We start from the raw sequence: 10,576 nt of genomic DNA on the forward strand, positions 1-10,576 counted from the left end.
GGGATAGTTTTTTATAAATACTGAGTTTTTCAATTGCAACTCGTATTTATAAATTCAGTTATGTTAGATAATTCACAGAAAATACTTGCTTTGTATTTTTTTTTCAAACCATAAGTGCTATAGAACTGGTTTTATTGACTACAGTTTGAAAGAATAGCTGATAATGAACAAATACATTTTAAAGTAAGAGCAACAGATTTTGGAACTCATTGAATGACTGATTTCAGGGTGTTATTGTAAGATGGCTTTTAATTTGCTGTCTAAATTGAGAAGTCTAATAGCTGAACATGCACTTGATTATACAACTTTCTATAGGAACACAACAACTTATTTTGCTGACGAGGGAATTTAAGCTTGTAAAATCTTGTGGCTTAGGCTTATAAAAGCTGGAGGTTTTTGAAATTCTCTGTCTGTTACTTTTTACAAAATGAATCTAATAAGACTTGAACTTATTTGATTTTAAGTTTCACTTACTGCCTTTACCCAAGCTTCATTTACTCTCTTGGCTTCTATCTATAAATAGCATTTTCTCTAGAAAAGTAAAACTTGAAAGGGATATGTTAAACCTTCTGTAGTTTTAACATACTTTTAAAATACTTCACTTATCTTTACCTTTTAAAAATACCATAATAAATCTAACCTACAGTTTCAGAGTAGAAAATTCATATGTTGCAAATGAACAATTTTTTTTCTCCATATGGAAGACATTTTGGAATCAGAAAGCTTAGGAAGCTAAATATAATGAGGAGAGTTTTACTAGAGAATTTGCAGACATAGGAAATGGTCTGCATGTGCAAAATGGCTGGGTTTGTTGTTTTGGGGTTTTTTTTCCTCTTGGGGGTTGGACTAGATGATCTCCAGAGGTCCCTTCCAACCCTAACCATTCTGTGAATTCTGTGAATTCATTCCTTTTACTGTACCAAAGAGCTGCACCATTTCATAACAGCATGTGTGTTCGGAGAACTAATAAGAAAATAAACCAGTCTTCACTTCTTTTTTTTTTTTTTTTTTTTTTACCCAAGTGTTGCTTTTCCATACCCGTGTTTGAGTTGGATAGGTATTTCATAAAGATTGAAAAATTATTGGTGATGGCAGGGAATTAAGCTTTGCCTCTGTAAGAAGCTGCATTTTATCCATTACACCTGGAGGAGAGAGAATTCCAGACCATAGCATACAAGATGGGTAACTTAAGTCTTAGAGAAATGGGTTTGTAGTAAGTTCCTCCTGATTGTAGTAAACAAAAGGTAGCCTCTGAGAGTTGCACTGACCTGAATCATAGGCTGACTTAGGTTGGAAGAGACCTCAGGAAGTCATCTAGTGAAACCTCCTGCTCAAATCAGTCAACACTGAATTTGAACCAGGTTGCTTAGGGCTTTGTCCAGTCAGGTCTGGAATAACCTCCAAGGATGAAGATTCCACAGCCTCTCTGAATAATCTCTTCTAGTGGTTAATTATCCTCATAGTGAGTGTTTTCTTTATATTTACACAGAACCTCCTCTGTTTCAGTTTATGGTCATTGCTGCTTATTGCCCTATTGTGCACCACTGTAACAAGGCTGGGTCCACTTTCTCCGTAACCACCTCATAGGTACTGGAAAGCGATTAAGTCCCACAAAACCTTTTCTTTAGACTGAACAAACCCGGTTTCCTCAGCAGGATACATGCTCCAGTCCCAGCCATGTTGGTGGTAGCTCTCCACTGAATGTGTTCAAGTTTATCAACGCTTGTCTTGTACTGTGGCAACCAAAGCTGAATGAACTGGAGAAGGTGACACAATTGCACTCTCCAGGTGATGTGCAACAAGTGCCAAGTGAAAAGGACTGATCCCTTCCCTCAAACTACTGGTTGTTGCTACAGCCCAGTGTGCTGCTGGCATTCATTGCTGCCAAGCCACACTGCTGATTCATGTTTAGCGTACTGTAACTAGGTTATGCGAAGCAGATCTGTAACCCAGTATGAACCAGTGCAGGGGTTTAGTCCATCCCATGTAAAGGACTTTGCATTTGTCCTTGTTCAATTTTGTGAGGTTCCTATCAGCCCATACCTATAACCTATGTAGGTCCCTTTGGATGGCAGTCCTGCCTTTCAATGTATTGTGTCTCCTCTTCTGTGCCATGCCCACTCTTCCTCTCCTCCCATTTTGGTGTCATACACAAACTCAGTGAGGGTACTGTCTGTATCCTCCTCCAAATCATTGATAAAGATACTAAAACAAATAGGTACTGGGATACCTTAGGAACTCTGCTTGTAACAAGTTTTCAGGTAGAGTGAGCTGTTAAATGCTACCCTTTCAGCCTGATAATCCAGCCGGTTCTCATCTATCTAGTATCCCACCCATCTGAATTGTGATACAATCAGATATAAGGATGTTAAAAATCTTGCTGAAATTGACGTTGCAAACATCCACTGCTCTCCCCTCATCCACAGATGTAGTCATTTTGTGATAGAAGAAAAATCAAAGAGAATATTTTCATTATGGAAGAGCAGAAGATTTTTGGTATCCATTTCGTAATGCAAAGATTACTATAGACTTTGGTTGTATTAATCTAGAATTACGATATTCTGAGTGGAAATTGCATTGGACCCAGTTTGACACTACAGGAACTACTGCAATAACCTTAGTTGTGCTTGGCAATCTGTAAATGTACAGTAAGACTCTTCACCCCAGAGGGTTCGCTGTCTAGTTTAAACAGACTGGAAACGGCAGCAAAAGTGAGATTCTTCTGCTGTTACATATATATTGAAGTTAACAGCATTGGGAAGAATTCAAATTTCAGTTCATCAAAAAGATATCTGTTCATACCTGTCTTCTTTCGACTACACCGAACTAGAACAGCCTGAGATACTGCAGTACGGGTGTAAAATTGTGAATTTGTTACACTCAGCCCTAGTCATCATTAGTGAAAAGATGCATTCAAAACCCGTTTGAAAGGCATGAAGTCTGCGTAAGAATTAAGAAAAGAGCAGAGATCCAACTCCTCTTTCTGCAATTCAGATTTTTACACTTGAAACGTTATTCTGGTCTGTACCAGCAGTAGTATACAATGACTTATCAAAATAATACAAGAGCAAGGTCTCTGCTACATCATTTGTAAACTTCTAACTTGGCAGAAAATGTGGCCTACATGTGCTCTTTTTGTTGAGAAAGTGTCTAGAACTTCACCACTTGGTTGTATAAATCCTGTTCAGAAAGGTTAAATTCAGAAATTAAATGCTCATCAGTATGTTGCAGTATAAGGAATTCCAGAAAGATGTAATGAACATGAATTATTTTGGGGGGTGAGGGGTGGAATTTAAGAAATTATTTCTAGATGAAAGTGAGGTCATCTATTTGAGAGATGTAATTTAAATTTAAAGGACATGTATTTTTTCTGGCAAACTGATAAGTATCATGTCCAGTGCAAAATAGTGAAAATGACATGTTTTTTAACATGGAAAATACTGTGTTGCTTCATAAGTTTATCATCTACTCTCACTCCTATGGATACATCACTTTCTAATATGTATTGATGCATCTCAGATTTGATTTAAAAACAAGCTACAAAGAAGTGTAGCACCTAACTTGAAGTATAGGAATGGTTATGTAAGCAAAGTGTTGAAAGAACAGGTTAAAATGAACAGAGAGAAGTGACACAATATAGTTACTTAAACCGTAAAAAAATACAACATAGAGTATGCTCATCTTGGAATACTGCTGACTGATGCCAGAAAAACTGAATGAAGAGACAGAGCTACAAACGGCAACAATTTAAAAAAAAAAAAATCAATCAAAAAATTTATGCCCATAAAATGTACTAAGCTGTGGGGGTTTTTAATTAAGTTATGCCAATCTATAAATTTCTGCCTTCTATTAGTTGTTGCACATTTGATAGGTGAGATCTAGCTCTTGTATAAAGCAAGGTAATATTTTTCTTTTATACCAGTAATGCTTAGTGGTCCCTCATAGAATGCAGGTAGGATTATTGTTATTCTAATAGTATAGTTTTGTTATGAGTAAAACAATTCTCTTGCAAGAAAATGCTAATCAGCTGATTAAGTGCTTAAATACATTCTTCCCAGTTGCAAAGCATCACTTACTATCTACAGGTAAACATGGTTGGTAGGTTAACTAGACCAAGTGTGTAGTTCTTATCTCTGATAGGAGAAGTGATTCTAGAAGACATAAAAGAAAGTGCTTTTCCTTTTTTTTTTCCCTGTAAATTGTACTAAGTACTTCTACATCAATCCATGTGAGAGTTTCTTCATGAAATATGTAGTGAATTCAGATGTGCTAGTTCTTTTCCATTTCTCTTAACTGTGTAATGGACTTTTAACGCTTTTCTTAAAAACATTTTACTGCTGAGAAGGCTTCAGCCATGGATGAAATAGCAGGAATTTTCTTTTTTAAAGCATGAGTGTGTTCTCTCTTCTCCTTCTCCATGTTGTGCAACCTTCAGTTCTGAGCACTGAAACGTAAAGGTTCTGTACAGACCTGTATTCTTATCTATTTCTTCTTGTGATAAATATTTCTTTCTGTAAATTGGATCAAGTATTCTGATTGTGGATGGGCTTTTCTATATTTGAGCAAATATTGATTCTCCCATCTGCCTTAGTTTTCAGTAAAACATGTTCCGGTATAATAAATGTTTTTGTCAGCATGTTTTTCCATTCTTATGTATCTTCATAGTATTATGTGACCAAGCATTAGTGTGGCATTCTTCTTTCTAACTTTGTCAACTTTTCGCACATGAAGATACCATCTTCTATTAATGGAAATATTAGAAGTAGTACAGTAAGAATGGACAAAATTACACTACATAGCTTTGGTAGCTGTTGTTTGTTTTTCCTGCTGCAAAGATTCTCTTCTTTTTTGAAAAACAGGAGTTTCTTATTCAGAGTTTGTTTCTATGATGGTGTATTCCTTTTTAAACTATCAAAAATATATTTATATCAAAATGCAAATATTTCCTTCTCTTGTAGACATTATTTAAGTTGTAGTTTTCAGAAAATTTCAAGCTCAATCTTAAAACCCTGGCCACTAAGCATACTCCTGTTCACGAAGTGGAGTGCAGTAGAAAAGTCATAGAGCTGTGCACATCTATAAATGCCCATTGACCAGCCTTCTACCACAGGGCAGTTATTATAGCCCAGTCTTTATTTGCCTATGTGGAGGTGCTTATCGCAGAGCTGATGTGCATTCACATCAGCTGAGTCGGGAAATGCTACTTTCTCTCCCTGGGTCAAGGATTCCACAGCCTGGGTAATCCTTGCTTTAGAAGATTTGCTTTTGAAGGGATATGGAAATTTCTGTGAGAGAAAACCTGCACACACCCTATAGCCATTTCCTGAAAGAAAGGATATTAACCTTCAGCATAGAATCACCTTACTGTGCTTCATTTCTCTTGAGATAGTCCTGAACACACTGTCTGAAGGCTTGTCTGTCAGAGAGGAGGTAAATTTCAAGTAAGTCCCCTCTAATTCTCTTTGGTCATTCTTGTATAATAATACTAGTAAGGCTACCGTGACATCTAGTGGATGGTAAGGGATTTTGGGCAAGATTTAAAATCTAAAATGCTGAAATCTGAAAGAATTAAAAGACAAATCATACCAAGGTGGGAGCAAAGAACAGAGGGCACCTGGAACGCAGTTCAGGGTAACATTCTATGCCTCTTCTTTCATGTCTAGATATTTGTTGTGTTTCCAAAGGTACACCACTTTCTGCAGCTTTTGGAAACTCTCAGAAGTGACTACAGCTCTCAAAACTGTGGTCCTAATGGGGCTGTGCTGCAACTGTGCTGTGGGACTCATGGAGAATCACAGAGATCCAGTGTCTGTAAATATAACGCTACTCACCACTGGTTTAGAAGAATCAGTACTCCCGTATTCTGAGCAGGAAGCCTATGCTTTAAGCAAGTAAAAAAATATTGGGCATGAGCATGTGAATAATCATGTAATCCAGAGCCCCCGCAGCCTTCGGAGGACCATCTGTTGAGGGTACTTTCCCCCCTGTTTCATGACTGTCTATACTTAATGAAGAATCTCCCTTCTTCTGGGCTCCCTGTTCTATCATAGAATTGTCAAGGTTGGAAGGGACCTTTAAGATCATCAAGTGGAACCATCAACATAACACTGCCAAAACCACTGCTAAACTGTGTCCTGAAGCACCATGTCTACCCATCTTTTAAAACCTCCAGGGATGGCCACTCCACCACTCCTATGCAGGGATGTGATCCTAAAGATTGATTGGTGCATTTATTATACCTAGATTGGTCATTGTAGTTTTGTCTGAAGCTTGAACGTGGAAAAAAATTCCGAAGATCCAGCTGTATTATCTCTTTTTCTGGGCTTTTAGTTATGGTGAGCCCATTCAGCTCTTACTGCACTCTTTTCATTATTTTACTCTTTGTTTAAAAGATCTGAATGTAACGGAGGAAATTCATTAAAGACCATTTACAATTAAGAGCTACCCAGCAATACAGACAAACACAAGCAACAGAACAAATCAGAGTTTTCAAAGTATTTTCAGTGGGATACAGTGGGAATACTAACGAATGCTAGCCTTGTTGCTCTGTTTAAGAATAAATGTGCTACTGGACTATTTTTTCATCTTTCTTTTGGTTTCTTCGCCACACCTGTTGTGTTTAATTAAATTTAAAAATACATCTATGCTGATGTTTAAAATTACAATATCTTCATATCCAAAGAAACTTGTTGATCTGATCATAAACTTTTAATTGAAAAATAATATTACCAGGTTTTGTTTGGCAGTGTTTGAAGTAGTAAATCTGGAGGAGACTGAAAGACTTTTTAACTCTACCTGTCAATGAGAAGAATAATAAGATCGTATTACTGTGTGTAATTAATGATGCATGAGTCAGAAAAGAGTTTAGTTTGATATTTGGAGTTAAGTTTACACTTTCAAAACTGGTAAATAGAAATCTAAGTAGCTGCTCAAGTAGCTTTTGCATAGGTTCAAAACCAGTGAAAACAGTGGACCCTGGGAGGAATTTGAGAGAACTTAGTAGGTTGGGCAAAATTTGTTTGAGATTCAGCAGATGAATAAAATTCCAGATTAAGGGCACTTGTTGACAGATACCTCTGTGCTCCAGGAAGCATGAGCCAAGATGCATATATAATCTTTAAATTCTTGATAGCATTATGACAAACAAGTAAAATTAAATGAAGCTCTAGTACCATTCCCAAAACTTTAAAAATTATCAGTAGATTCAAATGATCCTCTCTATTCAAAACATTTTTTTTACCTTGAATATTGAACCTGCGCTTTGTCAGATTAAAAGTATATAATCCAAATCCAAACAGGTAAAAATGTGTCCAAATACCTAGGTGTTTGGCCTAACAGTTTGACAGACTCCTACAAGCGGAAAACAGAAAAGCTCCATCTTTTTTAAGCAACAGGATAATCACCACCTTGTGATAGCCTGGACACAGCATCTTCTCTCAGGGTTGCTACAGAAACAGGAGGAAATCGGGATCAATTAGGTCCCAGAGATACTTACGTGTTTCAGAATGCCTTATACATATATTTCAGTTTCCTTGACAGAGAAGTGTTGGGTTTTGACAGAGAGGAAAGGGAAAGGGAAGGACCTCTAAATGTTGATTTTTCTTATCAGTCAGACAGGGCGAATTTTGATGCAGCTCTTCCATTCCTGGCATGTCACAAGCCTCAAGCCAAGTACAAAATGTTGTAGTAGGAAACAGCTGCTTTCCAAATCTCTGCAGAGTCATCTGTCACAGAAGCACCAGGCAGCCAGAGACAGTGCATCTGCTGAGAAATCAGTCTTTCTCTTCAAACCAAAGAAGTATCTCGAGGGAGAGTTCTGGGGTTGTTGTCATTAGCTGGATAAAATGGGCTTATGCCAAAGATCCCTTCAGCTTCTTCAACAAAGATCTCGGAAAGTAGTTTCTTTTACTAACGTCTGATGGATGCACATAGGTTTTCTTCTTCAGAAAGGTTAGCGGGGTCTATTGGAGGTCATTCTTAAAATGAGACAAAGACTGCCTAGCAATCTAGATCAGCTTTGACACAACACATTCAGGTGGATCTTCCCCAGTTAGGGTCTCGGGTATTGCACATGAATTTTTGTTGCCATCAGTATTTTGCGAACTCAGTAAACTGTATATCAAAGTTAGAAGTTGACACAATTTGGTATTGAAATATCAATGGGGAAAAGTGTTACATAACGGATCTTTGCGTGACATGAAAACTGATGCTGAAATTCAGTGTCAAGCCTCTGTAATCTGGTTGAAAGTAATTTTTAGCTAAGAGTAACAATGAAATGAGAGAACTTCCATGCATCCAATAAGCTTATGTCCTGCAGGAAACAATGCAACTGAATGAAAATGTGAGAATGTTAGTGGGGCAGTAAATTCCCTCCTTGAGGAAAATGACACGATTTGATCACTAATATGACCCCCGAGACAGTTGTGATGGGAACACCAGCACCTGTTCATTACAGTAAGCGATCCCAAAGCTTGAATAGTTTCAAATCTCTAAATCTGTGCTTTACTACAACACAAATTGGCCCAACTAAATTGAAAATGCAGGTCTTCTAGGAGATATGTTGAAATAGAGGTGGGAATACAAACCTTTCCCTGTGTCTTGCGTGAAAACTCTTCTGCTCTTCCTGTGTGGCCCGCAATGATCAGCGGGTTCTAAAGCTGCAGCAACCTCTTTGCTGTTTCTCTGGGTCAGTAGGAAGTTTTCTTGGCTACATCTGAGACTTGGCTGTGCATATGCTGAGGGTGGAGAAGACAATACTTACACCAAAAAACGAAATCACAAAATCAAGTAAAAGCTGACAGCTAATACGCATATATGAAATAAAGATTTGTTTTGAGGAGTTGCTATACTTCCAAGAAACAAATGGATCCATGTATACGTCCTGTATCTGTGAAGATTTCAAAGAGAATTGAGCAAGGGTTTCTCATATCACAATAAAACCACATACCAATAATCTTGAATTCCAGCCTGTAGAAATAGTGAGAGTTAGTCACATTCTCCTTTCTTTTTTTTTCCTCATTGCTTCTTCATGTCATAGGAACAAAGAGAGTAATAATTATACCTGCATTCTTCTTGCTTCTCATTGCTTTTTTCCCTATATCATGGACCTTGCTGTGGAAGTAGTCATGAGAATGTTTTGAATTTTTCTGGAATTTCTTAATAATATTTCAACCAGACTTATTTTGGAATTCTCCATTCTGAATCTCCATTCCACATACTTTTCAATATGGAGCTGCATCTGGTTATATTGCTACATATTCTGCTGGAATCACCTGCATACCAACTGACTAGCCTATATAATTCTAATTTACTATTATATCATGTATGCATTTTATGAAAATTATTTACTATCTCATAAAGGTTGAAAATAAGAAATTGCAGTCAGGTTTAGTATTAACCCAAGCGAATCCCTGTTTGATTTCAGTGGTGATTCATCAATAGCAGTTTTTGAAATTTTTAAGTAACTTGGTTTTAATCTTTTAAAATATCCTTCAGTAATATTGTATAAGCACACATTTTTTGACAAAAGTCTCATGTGATAATAAATTGAATACCATTAAAAAGTCCTCTTGTATTATTTCTATACAGTAGCATTTATTGGTCGTTTGTAGTGTTGTCAAAGCAAGAAATCAGGTTTTCTGTAGCAGAGTTTTATTCCCTTGTTATGTTGACTGAAAATCATCTTATCTTCACACTTGAAGTCTTTCTTAACTCTTAAATCATCTTTTCCACTCTTTTTCCAGGACTGATGTTTAGCTAGCTGTCCTAGAATTAAATGCTTTTGAATAATGATACGATACTTAGACTTCCAGATTTATAAAGTACTTGTGTATTTCAAGTTTTGTTAAAAATCAATAAGCTGGTTTCATTATTTATTCAATATTGCTATGTGTCTTTTTAGAAGATGTAGAAATGTCAAATATATAAGTTTAACTTTATGAAATATAACTTTTTTTTGGTCTGTACATGACCTTTTTTGCCAATAAGATCTGAGCATTTAATAGTTTGGATTTTTTTGCACAAGATAATTACTGTTTTCCTTTCACAATCAGGAAATGTGGGTTGCTGAAAGATTGCTTTGAGTCAGGTAGCCTAAGAAATCTGAGACAAATCTAAATACTGGACTTAACTGGAAAGTTTTAGTCCAAGAACCTCAACAAAGTTCATTTTAATTCCATCTGTTTTCCAAATCTCTGGAAAACTTTTAAATTTAGTGAAATCACATGTATTAAAATCGTTAGCCCATCTTAGTACTTTCAGTTACAGAATCAGTTTGACAGCAAAGCAAGACCAGTTTCTTTCCTGGTGAAAGAAATCTGTCATTCTGCAAGCAGCAGGTGCAACTCTCACTTTCTTAAATGGCCTTTTTAATAGGGTAGACCTCAGAATGAATATAGCTTCTCAAAAGTGTTTGTACATGGAATTTCTTTTCAGTGTAGAACACTTCTAACCTTTCTGCTTCAGGTGTAAAATCTAAATATACGTTATACATATTTCTTAGTTGTGCTACAGTGGTGCGTAGGTATGTCCATCAAAATTAAGTCCCAAACATTCTAGAAACTGAGTATTTATTTAG

The 10,576-nt window shown here is 36.6% G+C and overlaps 1 protein-coding gene across 3 annotated transcripts in view; it reads left to right on the top strand.

The window, feature by feature from the left end:
• The window catches only part of FAM184A (family with sequence similarity 184, member A), a 51,603-nt gene that overhangs the window by 19,666 nt on the left and 21,361 nt on the right, over positions 1-10,576 (top strand). The window lies entirely within an intron of this gene.

The sequence above is a fragment of the Charadrius vociferus genome, unplaced genomic scaffold (genome assembly GCF_000708025.1).
Source record: "Charadrius vociferus isolate BGI_N301 unplaced genomic scaffold, ASM70802v2 scaffold230, whole genome shotgun sequence".
Lineage (NCBI taxonomy): Eukaryota > Metazoa > Chordata > Aves > Charadriiformes > Charadriidae > Charadrius > Charadrius vociferus.